General features: G+C 45.0%; 1 protein-coding gene across 2 annotated transcripts in view; it reads left to right on the top strand.

Annotated features, from left to right (window-relative positions):
- Positions 1–23,464, top strand: part of DGKI (diacylglycerol kinase iota) — a 909,351-nt gene that overhangs the window by 341,482 nt on the left and 544,405 nt on the right. The gene's annotated exons all lie outside the window — the stretch shown is intronic.

Here is a 23,464-nt window from a genome sequence, read left to right as displayed (position 1 = left end):
AGCCTATGAAGGGAGCAGGCCTCACAGTAGTGTAAAAACGAATTTAGGAGTTTTACACTACCAGGACATATAAACTACACAGGTACATGTCCTGCCTTTTACCCACACAGCACCCTGCTCTAGGGGTTACCTGGGGCACACATTAGAGGTGACTTATATGTAGAAAAAGGGGAGTTTTAGGCTTGGCAAGTACTTTTAAATGCCAAGTCGAAGTGGCAGTGAAACTGCACACACAGGCCTTGCAATGGCAGGCCTGAGACAAGGTTAAGGGGTTACTGAAGTGGGTGGCACAACCAGTGCTGCAGGCCCACTAGTAGCATTTAATCTACAGGCCTTAGGCACATATAGTGCACTCTACTAGGGTCTTACAAGTAAATTAAATAGCCAATCATGGATAAACCAATCAACAGTACAAGTTACACAGAGAGCATATGCACTTTAGCACTGGTTAGCAGTGGTAAAGTGCCCAGAGTTCAAAAGCCAACAACAACAGGTCAGAAAAAATAGGAGGAAAGAGGCAAAAAGTTTGGGGATGACCCTGTCAAAAAGCCAGGTCCAACATGACCCCCCACCAGCCTAAAGCCAGGGGAGAACAATCACTATCCTGATGTACTTCCCTGTTTGAGGCGATAGAACAAGGACCCAGGCCCACAACAGCAGGGGCATGCTCCAGTTCTTCGCCTTCCTGACTCCAATTGGATCCCTCTGTCCATACTCTCAGGGCTCACTAAGCCAACCCATGGGGAACCTTTCTCCTTACCTGCAGATACCATCTGTGCAGCACCTAACCTTACTTTGCTCACAGATGTATCCCAGGAGCAGGATAGTACCACCAGGACCAACACAGTGGTGTTGCCCACTCTACCCCTGGGGTGTGACTCTTGTCCCCTCCCCAGGGATAACTCTGTCCACCCAGACAGCAAGCCACAGTGGTTACTGACAGCTGCCAGGGATGAGAGCCAGGCCCCAGGCCTCTCAAAGCTCTCCAACTACTGTGGCTGTGGAGAGTGGGGGGCGGTAGCCCCAGGTGCTAGACACCCTTTAACCACTCTCCCTTCCACCAGGTCAGGGATGACAGCCTGAACCTGGTCCTCCCCTCTGGGGCTCTGTACCCTCCCTCCTGGAGCGGTACCCCTAGAGTCCAACATGGTCAGGGTGCTTATAGAAGCCGCCCTGCACCATTTCTCCACCAGTGCAGGGCTGTTAACCTGCAACTGGCCCTCCAACCTGGGGTCTGTACCTTCAGGTTGGACTAGGGCCCGGGGTGAGGCTTCCCTCTCCCTGCCCTCCCTTCTGGGGTCCAGCACCCTCCAACTAGGAATGGCCTCCTCAGAAGACAACATGGTAGGGGCACTGTTATCAGTAGCCCCTCCCTCCAGGTCCGGGGGGACACCCTGAACCTGGTCTTCCAGCCCAGGGTCTGTACCCTCAGACTGGATCACTGCCTGTCAAACCAGGACTTTCTGGGGGGCACACCTACCCCCCACCAGGTCAGAGTTTAACCTCTGAACCTGGCCATCCAACCCAGAGTCACCACCCTGAGGTTGAACAATTGCCTGGCACACCAAGACTTTCTGGGGGCACACCTACCCCCCACCAGGTCAGAGTTTAACCTCTGAACCTGGCCATCCATCCCAAAGTCACCACCCTGAGGTTGACCGATTGCCTGGCACACCAGGACCTCTTGGGGGGCACACTGACCCCCCACCAGGCCAGAGTTTAACCCCTGAACCTGGTCATCCAACCCAGAGTCACCACCCTGAGGTTGAACGATTGCCTGGCACGCCAGGACTTCCTGGGGGGCACACTGACCCCCCACCAGGCTAGAGTTTAACCCCTGAACCTGGTCATCCAACCCAGAGTCACCACCCTGAGGTTGAACAATTGCCTGGCACGCCAGGACTTCCTGGGGGGCACGCTCACCCCCCACAAGGGACACACCGTCCCCAAGGGCTACACAAGAGTCTGGTTGGTGCAGGTCTCCTGACCTCTGCCCATCTGGCAGAGTCTGGATCTCCCCCAAACCAGAGACGGTTTCACCTGGGTCATTCCAGGGGGGCTGTGCTCTCAGAGCTAACCCCTGACTCTCCAGGACCTCCACTGGGGTCCGCAACCCCCTCTCAACCCTCTATCTGGACTTCTGTACCCCCTCACTAGGAGTGGTACTGCCAGACACCAGAACTGATGGGATGCTGGCTACAGTCACCCCCCCCCCAAGTTCTTCTGACACTGCGGGCTTCCCTCAAAAGGTGGCCCTTAGGTACAGGCTAGGCTTCCCTCCTGGTGTTCCCTCATGGAACCCTCTAGGACCTGGGACCTACCTGGGACACTACAATCCTCTCCCACCTCACTTGGTTGGGAAACACCTAGACCACTCCCTTCAGGAGCACCTCCAAATGCCTCTTCAGACTCTCTGTTACTCACCCAGAAGTCTGCCTCCATTGTAAGCTCCCTGGGGTCAGAGAACTCACACTCCACCTGGTGTTGGCGTAGCTCTGGAAAATAAGGACCAGACAATTACATCACTCTGCCCTTCACATGTATTAACCATAGTACCCTTCACCCAACCATCCAGTGACTCAGCCTTGAAGAAGCACTCTACATCACCCTCCTGAGACTGGTGAGACAGTATCTGACTGTCCCTGACACTCAACCCATTCTCTTCTGGGATGTCTCCACACTCTATATCCAGGACGTCCACCAGGGGGAACCCTTTTCCCTGTCACTCTCTTCTAGAGGCAGTAAAGTGTCCCTCCCACCAGTAGGAATATGACTCCCTGTGCCAGTTCCCCAATCCTTCTCAGGGACCCTGTGCATAACGGGAACTACCTCATACTCTTAAACCGCCTGGGGTGTGTCAACTCCCTTCTTCAAGTTGGGCACCACATCTCTGTGCTTGTGCCCTTCCTCAGCAACACTGGATGCAAGATTTTTGCTGCCACCATCTGAACTGGACTCAGCCCTTCCGGCTTCCAGTTTCAGCTCTTCACAGCTCAGCTCATGAGCTGCAATCCTTTCTTTCTCCAGGGCTAAGGCTCTTGCTGCCTCAGCCCTTTCAATAAACTCATCTAGCTATTCTACCCGCCGTTCTTGAGCTAGGAGCCATTCATCTCTCACTGGTTTTCTTTCCTCATCTGAGTAGTCCTCCTCCTCATAATCATTCTCAGGGCTATGATTCCTTTGGTTCTTTGCTGCCTGTTCCTCTGCCCATTGTGCTTCTCCCCAGGCTGCATAGATATCTAGCAGTTCCTGCTTAGTGGATCTCCTTGACATGGGAAGTCCCCATTTTCTGCAAAGCCCCCTCAGCTCAGCCTTAGTGAGGGATTCAACAGGTACAAGGTTTGACACATCGTAGTCTTCTGTGAAGCTGGAATCCATTCCCAATCTGGCAAGGTATCACAGGCAAAACCAAAAATCAAAGTCCAAAATCAATAATATATCCAGGAGGACATCAGAGAACCAAAAGCAAAAAGATGAAAAATCAAGTTGACCTTCAACTGTGGGTAGGTTGTGAAATACTTAGCTACTGTATGTCACTGCACAAATACAAGTCCTATCCTCACCACTGATCATCAATGTTAGAAATGGGGTTTTTGGTTGGCAGTCAGGTTACCCTCTGTCCAAGCAAGAACCCTCACTCTAGTCAGGGTAAGTCACACACAATCCAAATTATCCTGTGCCCACCCTCTGGCAGCTTGGCACAAGCAGTCAGGCTTAACTTAGAAGGCGATGTGTAAAGCATTTGTGCAATAAATCATACAATAACATAATATAGCACCACAAAAATACACCACACAGTGTTTAGAAAAATAGCTAATATTTATCTGGGTATTTGCAGGTCAAAACGATCAAAGATGCAATATGAATTTGTAAAGATATCACTGAAAAGTGATATGAAGTGTCTTGTCTTTAAAAAGTAAACAAAGTCTCTTTCAAGCACAAAGTACCTGGTTTGGAGTGGAAAATCTCCGCAGAGGGCCGCAGAAGAGGAGATGCGTGGAAAAATGGTGTGTGCGTTGGTTACGCTCCTTCACACACGGACTTGCGTCGTTATTTTTCACGCGGGGAGACGTGCGTCGTACTACGGGAGGAAAAATGGTGTGTGCGTCGGTTTCGGCCCTTCACACACGGACTTGCGTTGCTATTTTTCACTCGGGGAAGACGTGCGTCGTTTTCTGGCACGTGGACTGTCTCCTTCTATGGATCGCGGGATTACCAGATGTCCCAGGGTCTGTGCGTGGATTCTTCGGCTTGTTATCCGGCTGCGTGTCGTTCTGGGAGGCTGTGCGTGGAATTTTCTTTCTCACAGCAGGCGTTGCGTCGATTTCCCCTCTGGAAGTCGGGTGGCATTGTCCATGCGAGGCCGTGCGTCGAAGTTCCGGTCGCACCGCAGGCGTCGCGTTGCGCAGCGTCTTTCTGGATCGGCGTGCGGTGAATTTTTCACCGCGGAAAAAGCTGTGCGTCGAAAATTTCGCCGCACGAAGAGTCCAAATGAAAAAGAGAAGTCTTTTTGGTCCTGAGACTTCAGGGAACAGGCAGCAAGCTCTATCCAAGCCCTTGGAGAGCACTTCAGCAGCAAGGCAAGAGTTCAGCAAGGCAGCAGGGCAACAGCAAGGCAGCAATCCTTTGTAGAAAGCAGTCAGGTGAGTCCTTTAGGCAGCCAGGCAGTTCTTCTTGGCAGGATGCAGGTTCTGGTTCAGGTTTCTTCTCCAGCAAGTGTCTGAGGTGGTAGGGCAGAGGCTCTGTTTTATACTAAATTGTGCCTTTGAAGTGGGGGTGACTTCAAAGAGTGGCTAAGAAATGCACCAGGTCCCCTTTCAGTTCAATCCTGTCTGCCAGGGTCCCAGTAGGGGGTGTGGCAGTCCTTTGTGTGAGGGCATGCCCTCCACCTTCCCAGCCCAGGAAGACCCATTCAAAATGCAGATGTATGCAAGTGAGGCTGAGTACCCTGTGTTTGGGGTGTGTCTGAGTGAATGCACAAGGAGCTGTCAACTAAACCTAGCCAGACGTGGATTGAAAGGCACAGAAAGATTTAAGTGCAGAGAAATGCTCACTTTCTAAAAGTGGCATTTCTAAAATAGGAATATTAAATCCAACTTCACCAGTCAGCAGGAGTTTGTATTACCATTCTGGCCATACTAAATATGACCTTCCTGCTCCTTTCAGATCAGCAGCTGCCACTTCAACAATGTAGGAGGGCAGCCCCGATGTTAGCCTATGAAGGGAGCAGGCCTCACAGTAGTGTAAAAACGAATTTAGGCTTTTTACACTACCAGGACATATAAACTACACAGGTACATGTCCTGCCTTTTACCCACACAGCATCCTGCTCTAGGGGTTACCTAGGGCACACATTAGGGGTGACTTATATGTAGAAAAAGGGGAGTTTTAGGCTTGGCAAGTACTTTTAAATGCCAAGTCGAAGTGGCAGTGAAACTGCACACACAGGCCTTGCAATGGCAGGCCTGAGACAAGGTTAAGGGGTTACTGAAGTGGGTGGCACAACCAGTGCTGCAGGCCCACTAGTAGCATTTAATCTACAGGCCTTAGGCACATATAGTGCACTCTACTAGGGTCTTACAAGTAAATTAAATAGCCAATCATGGATAAACCAATCAACAGTACAAGTTACACAGAGAGCATATGCACTTTAGCACTGGTTAGCAGTGGTAAAGTGCCCAGAGTTCAAAAGCCAACAACAACAGGTCAGAAAAAATAGGAGGAAAGAGGCAAAAAGTTTGGGGATGACCCTGTCAAAAAGCCAGGTCCAACATGACCCCCCACCAGCCTAAAGCCAGGGGAGAACAATCACTATCCTGATGTACTTCCCTGTTTGAGGCGATAGAACAAGGACCCAGGCCCACAACAGCAGGGGCATGCTCCAGTTCTTCGCCTTCCTGACTCCAATTGGATCCCTCTGTCCATACTCTCAGGGCTCACTAAGCCAACCCATGGGGGCAAGCATTGTCAGCATAAACAGAACATTACCAGACCATTTTCTGAGAGGAAAACTAGAGCACCAACCTGGCACATGGGAACAGCTCATGTGCAGCTGAGAACATGTGTGCCAATTTCTTTTTAACAAGGATAGAATAATTTAACTTTAGATATGCTGTCATGTGCATTTTACTCAATACCACACATTGCTTGAGTGTATTTTTCATTGCTGCTGTACTGGATTTTAAAGATGCGTTGTATTGAATTGGGTAATGGTCTGTTTATGCTGACAATGCTTGCCGCTGCTGAAATTCATTATTAATGCTTTATTGAATTGAGAAATGTTATGCTGTTTCTGACGGGTCTTAAAGTTGTTGAGTCATGGCATGTATGTTATGCATGGGAGGTGCGAACTGATGTTATTTTAACATGAAATATGGTTTACCATATTTTATCTGTGTATTTTGGGTGAAGTTTCAAAGCTATGCTTGTTTTTAGAGATGTATAATTTGAGGTTGGAAGCTAGAGTCACATGTGCAGAGTGACATTTTAATGTGATATTAGAATCTTGAGCCGTATTTGGGACTGTGTTTTTGATCATCCTTCCTATGGGGTTAAGGATGTGGGGCAGTGTGTTGAGCCCAATGTTAAGGGGGGTACACCCCAGTGATATGTGTCAATCCTTCCTATGGGGTTAAGGATGTGGGGCAGTGTGTTGAGCCCAATGTTAAGGGGGGTACGCCCCAGTGATATGTGTCAATCCTTCCTATGGGGTTAAGGATGTGGGGGCAGTGTGTTGAGCCCAATGTTAAGGGGGGTACGCCCCAGTGATATGTGTCAATCCTTCCTATGGGGTTAAGGATGTGGGGGCAGTGTGTTGAGCCCAATGTTAAGGGGGGTGCACCCCAGTGATATGTGTCAATCCTTCCTATGGGGTTAAGGATGTGGGGGCAGTGTGTTGAGCCCAATGTTAAGGGGGGTGCACCCCAGTGATATGTGTCAATCCTTCCTATGGGGTTAAGGATGTGGGGGCAGTGTGTTAAGCCCAATGTTAAGGGGGGTACACCCCAGTGATATGTGTCAATCCTTCCTATGGGGTTAAGGATGTGAGGACAGTGTGTTAAGCCCAATGTTAAGGGGGTACACCCCAGTGATATGTGTCAATCCTTCCTATGGGGTTAAGAATGTGGGGGCAGTGTGTTAAGCCCAATTTTAAGGGGGTACACCCCAGTGATATGTGTCAATCCTTCCTATGGGGTTAAGGATGTGGGGCAGTGTGTTAAGCCCAATGTTAAGGGGGGTACACCCCAGTGATATGTGTCAATCCTTCCTATGGGGTTAAGGATGTGGCGACAGTGTATTAAGCCCAATGTCAAGGGGGTACACCGCAGTGAAATGTGTCAATCCTTCCTATGGAGTTAAGGATGTGGGGTCACTGTTTTAGGGGGGTAGGTACTTATATCCCATTGCAGTACAGGGTAGGTGAAACCCTGGTCCTGTTTGAGTATAGGGTGATGGGAGTATGTCATTACACCCCAATGCAGTAGAGGGTAGGTGAAACCCTGGTTCTGTTTAAGTGAATAGTGATGGGGGTACGTGTTTACACGCCAATGCAGTAGAGGGTAGGTGAGACCCTGGTTCTGTTTAAGCGAATGGTGATGGGGGTACGTGGTTACACCCCAAAGCAGTGGAGGTGGAAGAAACTCTAGTCCTGTTGCGTTGTGGAAGGCAACAGGCTGGTCCTGTTATAGAGTACATGATGTGGAGGGAAAAAGGTAGTTAGTGTTCTCTGTTGGGTGAGCAGGGAAGTTTTGAGTTATTTGCACACTTGTAAATTTGTGGAACGTATTGATTAACTGTGTTTACCATCTTACATCCCATTGGAGTATTGAAGTTATGCAGAGAGAGTGTTTGTTAACCTTTTCTGTTTATTTCGATGGGGTGGTACTCAATTTTGGAGGACGGTTGATGGGCGGTGTTTTGTTGTTTTCTGTTCTGTTGACGCTTTTCCGCCCTAATGGAGGAGCCGCCCCTGCATGTGACATAAGTAACAAAGAATATGTGATCATGCAGGTGCTGACAGCATAAGCGATGATCGTGGTACTACGGAGAGCTGAGTGGGACAAAACACTACAAAAAAGTGTACATATAGTACTGGCACACTCAATTTAGCTGGCACTAATGTTCTGCTGTGTCATTAGCTCTGTAGCCACTAAGGATCTGTAATAAAGTGGAGATGGTTCTCGAGAGACCTCTCTCAGTTTGCAGCATGCAGGCAAGTAATTGCACAGAGAGAAGAGGGAAAAACTTTTTAGTGGAGTTTCCAGGTCATTCGGTGGTGTTGGTTTTTGTAGCAGAGGACATAGAGGGCCATGGAGGGAGATTGCTTGGTGAGATGATTACATTGTGGTAACATATGGTGTGACTTGGGGTCACAAGTCCAAATACCAATTTAAACAGCTCAGCCTTATCCTTCCGAAATTGATACGCTGAGTACCATTGAATTTGATTATATGAACATCTGTTTTTAATAGCCCTTTTAAATGGCAGAACTGTGGTAGAAATTGCCATATAAAAGTTAGCAGTGTGATGTGGGATGTTACTGCCTTGTTTGAACACCTGGTTTGGACATTTGAAATAAGTGCCTGTTGCACAGAAGGTGACTCGGCCAAAAGTGGTAATTGGTTATCTTGAGAAGTTAAAATATTTAAAACGTTTTTTTCTAGAGGAAGGAAGTAATATTGAGGGCAATCAGTGAAGAGGCTATTGAAGTAGCCTACTTGGGTGAGCATCAATTTGTTCACCCCATGTCTCTCAGAGTCATGTGAGAGATGCATGTTACTGGCATCTTTTTAGCACCCACCGCCATTGTCAGGGCTTCATAGTACATTGTTGTTCTGGGTGCTTTTTTTGTGGGGGCCTGTGAGTGCCACAAAAAATGTTGTCAGCTAGGTGGTCTTTGGATGTGTGTGCTTGTGCAGTTGGTTCAGTATTTTACTTAGGAGTGGTTTACGCGCATTAATGTGAAGGTAAAGAGTTCTAGCATGTAAGGTTTCTTTAGTGTTTCTTCTGTATGGATGGGTGTTCCAAAATATGTTTCAGTTATATTTTTATTAGGAGGTTAGTTGTCCATTACTTGGCTAGACTAAAGTGCTTTTAATGTATGCATTACAAGCCAGGTAGTGCTCAGATGACCTATCATTGTGCTGAATCGTTTATTCCTCACCCCATTTCTAACCTAAGATGGGTATTTCAGGCCAGTGACAGGCATTAACAGCTCTAAAAATGTTTTTGCTCTGCCCTTTATGGGAGGTAAAATAGGAGGCTCCTCTTCAAAGCTACTTGGTGAATATAGAGGCAATACATATATTTATAAATTTGTCAGTGCCCACCAGTTCCAGGTATGGAGGGTAGGAAATAGGACTGAGATATAGAAGAAAAGATCCAGCATAATGAAGATTACAAGTGAGTAACTGAGTATTACCACTTCACTTCTCTTGCTTGTCCTAGTGCTTAATTTGTAAATAAAAATGTGCCGGTGCCAAAAGCCCTTCTCTTAAACACGCGGCTGCTGCAATTAATTGTGCGAGCACTGAATACTGAGGCAGTGTAATCCTGAAGTCATCTCGGGGCTCTTTAATCCAGTTACTGTCACTCCATGCCCCCTCAGCTCACTCTTGCAGCTTTCTGCTTTCTACCTTTGTGACACTTTTTCATTTTTCTCTTCCTCCGTCTTTCCCAAATCTGTCTTTTGCACGCGATAAATGCTTGAAGAATTCAAATAAGTGCTGGCCCCTCAAAAATAAGTGCTGGTGCTCAGCACTCGAAACAACAAGCACAAATTGAGCACTGGCTTGTCCCAAGCCCAACATATGAGGATTGGATGTAAAACACAACCCAACTTAATGCTTCACAGATGAGTTTATTGAAATAAAATATTTTTTTCCGTATGAACTACCCATAAAACAGCAGATCCAAAATTAGATTCCACCACCTGAAGTTAATAATGATTAATAAAGGATCTGGAGAAGACCAGGTAGCTGTCCTACAAACATCAATAATGGTGCACCATGAACAACAAAACAGGAAACAGCCATACCTCCCATGGAATGTCTTACATTTGATGGTACAGGAACGCTGGATAGTTCATATGCCTCAAAAAGTTCAGTTTGATCCTATCTACTTAGAGTTAAAACTAAGGGGTTATGGCATCTTCTGATAGAACCAAAAGTTATAAACAATATTCTGATGTACTTTGAAAGCATATCCAGATACGTCTATCCACATCTAAAGAATTGAAGGCAACTTCATCAACTAAAGATGTAGAAGGGCATAGTTGTAAAAGCAGAATCTTCTGGGTTTCTTGGGAGTCAGAAAATATTTTATGAATAAATGTAAGAAACTATTTTAAAACTAAACTTTCATGGAGAAAACAAAGAAACAGTTCAAAGGAAGGAAAGACCCCTATTTCACCTAATTTACATGCCAAGATGATGTCTACCAAGAAAATAACCTTTGCAGAAATAATCCCAATGAAGGCCTCTTTCAGTGTTCCAAAGGAAAACATTGAATATCTTAAACAGCTACAGGATTGCAAGTTGGAACAACTGACGAAATCTTTGGTCTGAGTAGAGCAAAAGTTCTAAAAAGTCTGGAGGAGAGGTCAAGCGAGGAACAGTTGGATAGCTAAAACTACCTTGGGAGAAACTCCCAAACCACACAGACCTCACTGTCGGCAGCCAAACCTTTAAATGTAGAGAAAGAAAGGTTGACCAGGGAATGGGTATACAGTGGTGAGGAGATGAGACTCAAAGGAGGAGCCACTCTGAGCAAACTACCATCTCCTGCACAAGTGGGAACCATGACTCCCTAGGACAAGCCTGGGTGACAGGGATCGCTTACACTTTCTCCCTGTGGATCTTGATTAGGAATATTTTTAGTGTAGGAAAAGGAAGAAATAATAAGAGAAGACCCGTTGGCTAAGGGGACATTAGAACATCTAATCCTAGTGCTTTGAGATCCATTACCCTCGAAAAGAACAGAGGAAGCTAAGAACAGAGGTGGTCTGCAAAGGGATCCGGAGAGGGGAATGCAAACTTGAGACAGTCCTTCTTACATATTTCCACCTTCAGAGAAAAGTTTGTGAAGGTGGGAATATTCTGCTCATGGAGGATGCACTCACATTCTCCGTCTACGGGACTTAACTGGCAGATACAGTAGGTACAGGTGCTTCTCTCCATACAGAAAGTTGATGGGCCAACAGAGCTGGTGACGGAGACCAAACAGCCAACTCATGATTTATGTAACATTTTGCTAATTGATTATTTGTTCTGACTATGACAGGTTTCTCCTGTAGTCTGTTCGCAAAGTGGAGTAACACTCCAAGGATTCCTGGTAATTCTCTTCTGTTCAAAGAGTGTGTAGATCCTATCCGTTTACACAGACCCTGGAATAGGTTTCATCCAAGATTGCTCAAACTGGTATCAATCGTTAGAACAATTAGGGTCTGAGGAGCCAAGTCTATTCCCCGGACAAGTTCTCGACTGATAACAACCACTAAAGGAAGTGGGTGATGTTTCTTAGAACTGGTATCAATAAGCCTAGCTCCCAACATACAGGGCTCCATATGTAAGACTGCAGACTTCATGTGAAATCTGGCCCAAGGGATTTCAAATACTCGCACCCTCCTGTGCTTCATGCCTCAATTGAGCAAGAGCTGATGACCTGGTTAACAGAGCTTGAAGATGCGCTTCAAGTTTCAAGATTTGATGATGAAGAAAAACCTTTCCTGCGGATTAATTGAAAAGATTGCCAATGAATTGTAGTTGAAGTATTTGTGAGAGATGAGATGTTCTTTTGTTATAATCCATCCATTACTTTTAGAGGAACGCAGGGATAATTAGTATCCCACATAGATGGATACTTGTTAGTCACCTTTGTACAAATGCATTGATAATACTTGGTTTGAGCTGCAAATCTGAGGCATCAACAGTAAGCTGCTTGTATCAGGATATGGGAGTAGCCTTTTTGAAGGTCCATTGAGGTTAGAAAGTCACCTGGGCATATTATAGGTATTTATTGTCTGTAGAGTATCTTTCCTGACAGGGATCATTTGAATGAACCAGTTGACATTCCTTAACTTGAAGACTAAATTGGATTTCCCCATAGGTTTCAGAATAAGAAACAGTATGGAATAAACCCTTGGCTCATCTCTTGTGTAGGTACAGGTATTATCACAATCCTGTTGACTAAGGGCCTGATTTAGATATTGGCAGATGGGTTACTCCGCCACAATGGTGATGGATATCTCGTCCGCAGACATCTAAATCCCATTATTTCCCATGGGATTTAGATTTCGCCAGACGATATATCTGTCACCATAGTGACGAAGTAACCCATCTGCCAATATCTAACTCAGGCCATAAGTTTTGAATTTGTCTTTTAAGATCTTCCTGTTTTATCACATTCATTGGCCAGGGAGTTACATATAACATTGGATGAGAAGGCTTAGATGAATTCTATTAAATACTTTTGCAGAATGATACTCAGCCCCCATTGATATGAGATGTCTAACCATGAATTGGTGAAGCATAGAAGTCTGCCTCCCACTGGATACTGAAGAGATAGGAGAGGAGGAGTCCCTGCACAGTCAGGAAAGCTGGCTTACCTATGGAGAGGGGTTATTTATCTTTAAATCAGGTCAGGTATTATCCCTCTGCCTCTTAAGGGTCTGCCAGAAAAATCTGCTGGCTCTAAGGGAGGATATTTTAGACTATGATTAAAGTCTGGAGGGAGAGGGTATACAAGAACTAAAAGAAAATGCAAGTTTACAGTTCCCTGATTATTGCTTAATTAATTCATCTAAACTGTCTTAAAAACTGAATCTTAGCAGTAGTGCCTTCTGAGATGGATCTCCTTTCCAGATGTGGAGCCCAAAACATCCTGTGTGCAGCTACTGCAGACACAGAACCTAGGACCGCTCCATTTAACATGTCTAAGGCAAAATCAGAAAGAAATTTCAATTGTTTTTGATAGTGCTGAAAATGGCTATAGTTTAATTTCTTTCCAAGGTAATCACAAGAGAATGAATGTCTTTCATTAATGATTGCACTTTCAGCTCATCCCTCAAATGAAGACGATTCATGTTCTCTTCTTAAGCAATAGTCAACCCTCTTTTGGGTAGGGTCAATTGGAGGTGCATCTTCTGAGGTGATAATTGAGCGGCCTGGATATCCTGAGAGAAACAATCTTGAGATTGTATGGCAATATCCAGAGCAAATTTGATTGTTCTACTGAATATCAAAATGAAGAATATCGTAAGTCAGGTGCATATATTGAAGTATATATTCACTATTCCTAAATTTACATCTACATTCCTTAAATATATATGTACCACATAGGTACATATATGTGGAGTTACATATAGAAAAATCTAGACTTACCTGTGAAAAATAAATTCAATATTTTTTCCTTCATATTTAGTACCATTCATATGCTGACTCCGATATTTAGCATGCACACCAGTAATTTCACTGAAGGGATACATTCTTGAAAAATAGTTCATGACCAGGGTGTTTTCTAGTTCCTTCAACTCTTCCCTCAATATCATCTTTACACCCTGTGAAAGAGATTTCTCTAAGATTCTATTGGTGGGGTGTGCATACAAAATATCTGAGAAAAAATATTAAGTGGGCAAAATATTGTGTCAAGAATATTGAAGGCAAAGATATTGTGAAGGTAAGTTTCTATAAGTAAGCAAAGCTTTACTATATATTACTCCACATTTATGTACATTGACGATATATATATCTTCAAGGTACGTAGATGTGAAGTTAAGAACAGTAAATCCATACTTACCTATTTGCATTTACCTTCTCGATATTTCGGTCCTGGATATTTTGACATGATATTCTAGCCACACGGTATTTGTGTGTTTGATATTTTGTCAGTGATCCGTTGGTAGATGTGTAGGAAACCATTCGATTGAAGGCAGGCAAGGTCCCAAAGACCTATATTTAAGTGGACATGAGCCACACTACTTTCAAGGACTGCTTTTTTAAAATAGAGATAAACTCTGCCTCAATATCAAGGCTGTCATCAGGTCTAACCATAGAAAATTTATAATTTAAAAATATCCTGCAAGGAGACAGGGTGGAAGGAGGAGGAGCTAGCACTTGATCTGTACTCTGTAATGGAAGGCACTTTTCAAGAACAGAACTTACAGTATTGTCAATCATCTCAAGATTAGAGGAAGTATCAATCAGAGAAGCAGAGGGCTTTAATGAGACATCAGAAACATGATGGTTGCAATGTCTGAGACCCCTATCTGAATGCTCATGCTCTGCATATTCTCTAATATGTAAGCGACTTCTCAGAACTAGTGAGGAACAACCTGTAGTTAAACAGGATGCAGGCACATAATGATACCAGATTTTCAAGAAAAGTGCTGCTGACTCATAACTTACTAGTTTATTCTGCTAATAAGGAGTTTGCTCATCTTTTAGAAGCAGCAGGAAGTGCGCACATCTCCGATAAAACTGGAAATCACGCACTGTCAAAGACCTAAGCTCTGCTCGCATGGGCATATTTACAAGAAAGTGGCGCATCACCTAAGGGGCGCCACTTTTCTTGCCCCCCCATGTGCCCCTATAATGTCAACATAGGAGCACCATATTTACAATACTGCGCACCATGGTGCACATTAGTATAATAGCATCAACATTTTTTACTCTATTGTGGCACATTGGTTGACTAGCACCAAAAATTACGGCGCCAGTCCAGCAATGCGTGGGGAGGCCCTTTGGAAACAATTGCAGCGTCACTTTAACGCCTGCTTTGGGCAGTTCTTAAAAATGACACGGGAAAAAGGCCTCCTTGACGCCACCTTAGCCTAAAAAAAAGGTCGCTAGGGTGGTCCAAGGAGGCACTCGGGGCTTGTAAATTTGCCCCTCAGTGTCATAAGCAGTCGCACAGCAATACCTCTTTGAATGATTACAGGCGTCCTAAAAGAAGGTAAAGCCTGTGGACGTCATTTAGGGATCGCAATTGCGACCCCTGACCTGCACCTTGCTACCCCTGGCACTGCCTTTGAGATCACTGGCCTGGCAGGATGGGCTCTCAAGTTTTTGTTACTCTAGTAGTTCTAAAATTACATTTTTCACTATTATTGTAATCAAAATGGAGTACAATTAGCTGAAATAGAACTTTCCCTTTCCTGGCAGCTGGGGTAAGTAAAAATGCTTTTAAATATATGTTGTTGCGTGTTTGCAGGTGTGATCATGCGAGTGTGTATGTGTAAATGGATGTGCATGTGAAAGTGAAGGTCAAAGAGTGTGTGACTTCACTTCTGCTACCCCTGGCATTTTGGTGAACTGACGTCTATGGATAAGCCCCAAATAAAGATCCGCTGATGGGGGGTCTGTTAAAGAAAAATTAGAATTTTGTGTCTGCTGAACAGAAAGGAGACTAAGGCCCATATTTATAATTTTTTAGTGCCGCATTTGTGTCATTTTTTTACGCGAAATTAGCACACACAAAATACAATTATATTTTGTAAGCTTGCGCTGTTTTTGCGTAAAAAATTACGCAAATGTGGCGCTAAAAAAGTATAACTATGGGCCTAAGTAACCCGAGGCGTTGCTACACAGCAGCATTGTCTTGGAACATTACATGCGGTGAGCCTAGCATGGCACGGCGACTGGGAGAAATCAAGCTCACGGGAGAGCGCCTGCTCTGGTGTACTTGCTGAATAGGTGTAAAAGCTGGAAGAAGCTTGGGAGAGGGGCCTCATATCTCTTCTCCATGGAAATGTGGAGCAGAATGTTTTTAGAGGTTTTAAGTGTCTGTCACTGGATGCAACACCCCTCATATATTCAGACTGGGACAAGGAAGAGAAATGAAGTGGTAGTTTTAATGCAGTGTTGTGTGCATAAGGGTGTGGTACACGTGTTGTGGTTTCACTGGAGTGGTCCAAGGGTGTATGTTCATATGGTACTTGACAGAACTGCTGGTTTTCCACTGCTTTGTGACCTCTCTGGATGTGGTGCTGTGTGGTGTGCAGTAAGATATAAGCACTATGTCTCAGTGCTTAATTTGAGCCAGTGTTTTCCGGTGCGGGGCACCGGCACTTATTGTTGAGGGCTGGCGCTTATTTTTCTGCCTCAAGCATTTACTGCGAGCAAAAAACACATATGGGAAAGACGGAGGAAGAGAAAAACGAAAAAGCGCCACAATGGGAGAAAGCAGAAAGCTGAAAGAGTGAGCTGAAGGGGCAGGAAGTGGCTGTAAGTGGATTAAAAAAGGCCCGAGATGGCTTCAGGATTATGCTGCCTCAGTATTTCATGATCACACATTTAATTTCAGCAGTCGCCTGTTTAAGAGGAGGGCTTTGGGCACTGCACGTTTTTATTTACAAATGAAGCACTGCTCTGTCTATTGGCCTGTCTGGGGATGGCCATTTGCGTGTGCGTCTGGAACGAGGCAGGCTTGAGTGTTCTCCTTGTTGAGTTGGTTTAAACCAGCAGAGTTGTGGGAGTTGCAGTGAAGAAGGTGGAAAGACACCTGTCAAAATGTATTTATTAGGCAGGGAAGGATGTGGCCTGGAAGGAATGTTTACTGGTGCTCCGGTGTGCAGTGTAAGGCAGAGCAATGCCATCCAGTGGCAAAAGCCAACAATGCAGTTGGTTGCTTGCTGGAGGGAATTAGGCAGGGAGAAGAAAATGGTGAATTCATGAGTAACTGAGTGGTAGGAGTAACTAAAACAGATGATAGTACCAGGTCGGTGGTGTGGTGTAGAGAGAGAAGAGGAGATGCCCCCGGAGAGAGTGTTGAGCTAGCAGCACACCATACCACAATTTAGGAAAGATCTGCTAGGAGGTGCACTTGAAGATTGCCGGGCATGTGGTATTCAAAGTACAGGTGGTCAAGAAACGCATGTTTAACTTGGCTGCAGTAAGTACATATGTTTAATAGAAACCTATGGCCTAGAAGTGTTGTGATATATATATATATGTGTGTGTGTGTGTGTGTGTTACAGTCATACCTACTTACACATATATATATATATATATATATGTATATATATATATATATATATTTGACCTCCTCATCCTTTTGAGCAAGAGCTTTGTCCATTTCTTTATTTCGTTAGGGCTCTCCTGTAATAAAAATGAAAATTAAATTACCTGTAGGTATTACTCATTAACTTGCCTCTTTCAGAAAAGAAAAGAAGCAGGCCCTTGTATGGTCTGGGGCATGGGTCTCCAACGAGTAGCTTGGGAGCTACTGGTAGCTCATAAGCACCCTTAAAGTAGCGTTCAGAGGTGAAGCCCAGACAAGTACCTCGTTCGGAGAGTCTGTACATATTAAAGAAGGCAGCATGGCTCATACTAAGACCCATAAAGAGAGAGCCAGCCAAACCAATTGCAGGGCCTCATGAGAACACTCAAACACTGTATCTGCCATGACCATTTGCCTCCCCTCTGACCCTGGTTAAGTTATACGAGTGCGGCAATGCAGGCCCTGCTCTATCAGCCACATCATTAGTGTGAACAGTGGATGGACTAAGAATGAGAAGTAACCATTGCTGACTATCCCAAGAGCTGAGGAGAGACAATTAGGAGGCTCATGTGCATTCATCTGTTTGTGTGTATGGATGTGTGCACAGTTTTGTGTGTGTCTATTTCACATTGTGTCCCTACCTAATAAACAGTGTTCCTCCCTGGAAGGTATGAAGGGTGTCAAGGACCACCGGATGTATCTGCTATCCCCTATCATAATGGTTCATCTTCGGCACAATTGTGCATGCTCATGACATAATAGTCCCAATAGCATAATACCAGTCATGCTTTACTATTTTGGGTAGTCTTGGTCCAGTTATGGCATACTGGAGTCCATCATTGACATATGCATGACTGGCATACATTTAGCCATCCCCGATGTTATGGTGGCCATCCCTTACATAACCGTGGACATGACTGATGCACGGTCATCATACTGGGCATTATGTTGTCCATCCATGGCACAATGGTTGGCATTATTGGCACATTACAGGCACCCTTGGTGTTATGGTGAGCAACCATGCCTATGATTGTAGTACCCGTACACTTACAGCAGACTCCGTCCATGGGAGGCATTTGTACATGTGATCACTCAATTAAAATCACAAGCTGATATTTGGGGACTGTGTATTTCCTAAAATAGAAAACAGATATTTTATTGGAAAAAAATAAGCTTTGTGGTAAAAGGGGTTTCCTTTGTTGCCCAAAATTGTGCTTTTTTTGCCCAAAATGGAAAGTGGTATTTCATAAAATAATATGTATTTTCACAAATCGAAATGATGAAGACAAATGGCTGCAATTTCAAAAGACATTTACAATTGATAGCTGAATGATGTCAAGGTAAGTTGTGATTACTTATTGCTGTGGTTAGGTTGTTTCTGCAAGAGGATGCTTGATGCTCGACTGTTACCTCATTAGTCAGATGGATGCATTTAATATTGATAAGGATTTTAATGGCATTTCTGCTGGTGATTGTACCAGAAATGCTTGGGTAGTTACTACTGATAATCCTGCATAAGAAGGTCATCAGGGCCGGACAGGGAACCCAAAGCAGCCCTGGCAATATTGTTAGACCAGCCCTTGGGTATGGGAGGGGGGAGTGGGGGCAAGCACTGCTGCTTTTTTACTTTTGCTACTGGGGGTCGATATTGCAGCACTGATGCAAAATTGGCTCCCAGTAACAAAACCGGCCCACACCTCTGAAAAACCGGCCACCACCCTCCCATCTTCCCAGGTGAACGCCCAGTGCTCACTACGGCCATTCTGGCCCTGAAGATCACAGCATAATGTTAACATGTGTTCGCTATTTTACAGTGATAAAGTTTGCTAGTAGCTCAGGAGGACTTTCCTTGAGCAGAAGCAGCTTACAGTATAGAAAAGGTTGGAGACCCCTGGTCTAGGGTTAATGGAAGGGAGCCCAAGGTGTTCAGACCAGAGACTGAGATTCTTCTTCAACCACTTGTCTGGACATATATTTGCCCATGTTGTGTTCAGTAGGTCTTGTGAGGCCAACGATATTAGTAAGTGTAGTCTCACTGAGAGCTTTGTTTCTTCCTCTGGGTCGGATTTTACCTGTATATATATTTCTGACTGAGACAGACCAATGTGAATGTTATACAGGCGTCAACACAACAAGAAGCCAATAAAATTCTGTTATTATGTGAAAAACCATGGGGATTAACAGCATCTCTTTGAAAGACTTGTAATTGGAAGCAGTGGTCTCAGACGATGCTATCCACACTTATCATAAATTTACTTTTCAGCAAATGTGGCCCACAGATTCCTTAGTTTAAAGACTTGTGAGACTTTTACTCTAAAGTGCGTGAAAGGTCACCAATGTGACTAGTAGCTCTTAGAGTCTGTTTCTGTAAGTGTACAATGGTTATTTACATTTTTATGTTGAGTTTTAAGAAACACTGAGACGCACAGGAGAATGCTTCAGATAGTGTCAGTTCTGTTGGTCGTGTCTTAAATGTTCAGATACTGTTGGGTATCATCCAAGAAATGATTGGTCTGAAGAGCACAGGGGTTTGGGTTGCAGGCCACCAAGAGGAGGAAGTTAATATACAGATCACATAACATGGTGGGAAGAGGGGGCACTACGAAGGACTCCATGTGGGCATCTTACGTACCTTGCTTGACTCTGCAGTAGCATTACTCATCGCTTATGATTGGAAAAGATTGGCCCTAATCATGGATTATAGATGACTCGCCAATAAACAAAGGTATGTTAGGCTGCACATTGCCTATTGTCCCGTATGTGATGGTCAGCTCTTTCACTTTCATGATGGGCCAGCGGGAAACTACCCACAACATTGACGTCGGCTCGTAATCAGGCAAGCGGCAATGTTACGGTGCACTGGGTGAATTACAGGCAGTGAATAGCACGATGGGCTGCCCATGGGGGCCCCTGCATTGCCCATCCCAAGTGCATAGGCAGTGCAGGGGCTCCATGAGGCCCCCTGCACCCTGTGTCTGCCTTTCTTTACATGGCGGTGTAACCCCCATACAAAATCTGGCAGACACGGGAGTCGTAATCCCCAGGGCAGCGCAACCCTGGTGGATTATGACTGCTGGCACAGCCATGCTGTCGGCCGGTGAAAAAGTGTCAGTGCCGGCGGTCGGACTGTGTCCCTTTCACCACGGTCATAATGTGGCTGTCGGACTGCTGAATTGGCAGCGGTCGACTGCCACCGCGAGTCTGGTGGTCCTAGGACCGCCAGACTCGAAATGAGGGCCTTAGTTGTTTTTCACAAAGCCCCCCACGATTTGCAGGTTGACGTTCAGTTGTGAACCACTGGACGAAGCATTTACTAATTAGGGTTCTTGTAATTGCAATCTTTAATGTTAATGCGCGAGAGACGGGTTACGGTAGATGATCAGTTTACCCTTATGCATGAGGGTACGTGAAATGAACACAAGTGGGAATCTTCTAGACAGTCTTCCTAGGTGACCTGATAGGTAGGTGGAGCAGATATCATAGTTCAAGCCGGAACAGCCTCATTTTCTAAGGGCCCCAAGGAATGAAGTCGCACATTTGTCCTAATTTTTTGGGGAGAGCAATTTTCCAGAGCGCACAAAGATATTCTATTTCACAGAAGATTATTCAAATAATTGTGCTGTTAAGAGCTCAGCCCCTGCTGCATTTTACATTTCACTGGGATAAAATATTTAATAGAGAATTGAGGGAAAGATGAAAGCGGGGAGATGAAAGGGCTGGGTCAGGGGAAATGATGAGTTTTCGAGATAATCTTACCAGGCATGTATTATTTAAAGGCTGTGGATTTGCCATACAGAATTCATCTGGCACGCGCCCGGTCCCGCCTGCATCGACTTTAATGCATTTCATATTACAGAACACAATGCCTCCTACCCGTGCCGGGGCGTCTCCGAACCTTTGTTCTATTTCTGGAGTCGCTGTCGATTTTTCCAATTTTGCATTTTTAATCATCTGGCCCGAAAAGGGAGCTCTTAAAAGCAGACTGTGCGTCTGCCGCATTTCTTGGAATGGTCCCCTCTCGCAGTTCTGGAGGGCTCAGAATGTATTTATTTAGCAATAACAGTAATACATTATAGATACCTAGTGCTTTTATTCAGAGCTCTTTGTGGAGGCTGCTTAGATCCAATTATTCGTATCCAATCAAAAACTGGCTTGTACTCAAGAGACCACAAAAGGATGAAGGTGCGAATCGGCTAGGGTGGAATTGGAATCTGTAACTGTGAGGTCTTAGCTCACTGACATGGGTGCACAGTGATATCTTGGCGCTTTACAGAACCCCACCTTTAAATACAAAAAAGAAGTGACAAGCTATCTTAAAGTGTCTCATCACTCCTGCTATTTATAGCACCTCAAAGCTACATGGCTTTCACTTAGCACTACATAAAACACGTGTCTTCATTACAGAAGGGGCTGTAGCTCCACGGTAGTGGATGTGTGCGTATTACACTGTGTGCGGTTACTGTCTTGCTACAGAAAAGGTTATTGTAACAGGCGCCTTCTGCCCATCACTGGCTATGGTAAGGGGGATTTTGTTTGGTGGTTGTTCCTATGTAAATTAGGGTTGATTAGTACATATGAGGACACATAAGTATTTATGGCTTGTTAAAGTCACCTGTTAAGTGCTGTTCTGGTTGCTTTTACTGTTGTCATAGCTCTGATATTTGGACATTGAGCACTTTATCAGGAAAGCAGTTTTTTTAAACAAAGCAATTCCCATGGCACTCAACTAGACGAGCTCAGCAGTCAAACCACCAACCACTTGCCTCAGTCCCGAGCACACGAACAGTCAGGCTCGGTGATAGAACTTTCCGTGGGGCAGCAGTGAAATATGGAATTCCCTTCCAGTTCATCTTGGTCTGAAACACATCTCTTTCAAGGTAGAAAGCAGTTAAAACATATTTGTACAACTGTTCATGTTTTCTCGTGTGGCCCGGTCTCTTTCCTTTGGCTCTTAGACGTTTGGATATAAGTTGCTTTCTATCAGTGCTTAATTTGTGCTTGTTGTTTCCGGTGCTGAGCACCGCCACTTATTTTTGAGGGCCGGCGCTTATTCTTCTGCCTCAAGCATTTGCTGAGAGCAAAAGACACGTTTGGGAAAGACGGAGGAAAACAAAAAAGAAAAAGCGTCACAATGGGAGAAAGCAGAAAGCAGCAGCTGTGAGCTGAAGGGGCAGGGAGTGGCTTTAAATGGATTGAAGAGACCCAAAATGGCTTCGGGATTATGCTGCCTCAGTATTCCTTGTTCGCACATCTAATTGCAGCAGCCGGGTGTTTAAGAGGAGGGCTTTGGGCACCAGCACCTTTTTATTTACAAATTAAGCACTGCTCTCTATCAGTAATATTCCACAGATGATGGCGTGTGAAGGGCTTCTTATGGAAACTGCACTTCTGACAGCTTCCGTAGGAAAGGCATTTTTTGTTTGTTTAATTACTTTGATACTGCTTGAGGAATCTGCACAAAACTTTCCAAGAAAGGAAAATTACATCAAATTTGGAAAAACTTTGAACCTTACTCCGAAAGTTTGCTTTTTGTTATTTGGTGTAAATCTGTGGCGGGGAGTTGATGCAGGGCCCGGACAGAGGCCAAACGCAGCGGCCCACCCCATAACTGGTATCAGCGCCTGCTACCGCGGTATGCAGCGAGGCTCCCAGTACAAGAGCACCAAAAAACATAAAAAAAATAAGATGGGTCTGGTCATAGACCACACCCTGCGGCCAACCATCGTTGTGCAGGTCATAGGTCGACGCCTTGGTGGTTGGCTGCCTGCATTGGGTTGGGGGCTTAACCAAATCACTGCATTCTGCAGCACACATAGAAAGAGGATTGTTGTTGTGCAGGAAGGTGTACTGCCTGCCAACAATGCAGACATCAGTGCCAGGTTGCCTGCATTGGTGCTAGGCACCAAATTGTGCTCCGGCACTGGCTGAAATGACATGAATGCACCGTATCTCATGAATACGGTGCACTCCTGCCCTTTCCAATTGGGGTAGGGCAGCGTAGCAAAAAGACTTGCAACGCTGCCCTACGCCAATTTTTGTAAATATGACCCTTAGTTTTGGGGTTACATAATATTCCAAATAGGACAACCTTTTAGCTCTTGCAAATTTGAGGAGGATGAAGTCGGCATCAGTCTAGTGTTTCAAAATAATCAGCTCCGCAAAGCAAATGGGAGGGAGTGGGCAAGTGGGTGGAGGTTTCTGGGGAAGGAGATATTGCGTGACATCCTGCTGCTTAAAACATTTTTTCCACTTCGCAAAGCTAATAAAGTTTTTGTTTTAATTATGGAGTTGCGAGTCAAGAGATTTCACAGTTTTGCCTACCCCATTAGTACTGGATGCACAAACATTATTTCCTCGTCCGCACCCTTTAATCTGTAGTGAGTGCTGTAAACTCTGTGGTCAGCTTTGGACACTCGCACAAACTGTGACCATGATCCAGATTGTTGCTCGGTTATTTTGAGACCATTAT

This window comes from Pleurodeles waltl, chromosome 4_1 (assembly GCF_031143425.1).
Source record: "Pleurodeles waltl isolate 20211129_DDA chromosome 4_1, aPleWal1.hap1.20221129, whole genome shotgun sequence".
In the NCBI taxonomy this organism is placed as follows: domain Eukaryota; kingdom Metazoa; phylum Chordata; class Amphibia; order Caudata; family Salamandridae; genus Pleurodeles; species Pleurodeles waltl.
This window is presented reverse-complemented; position numbering and strand designations above follow the sequence as displayed.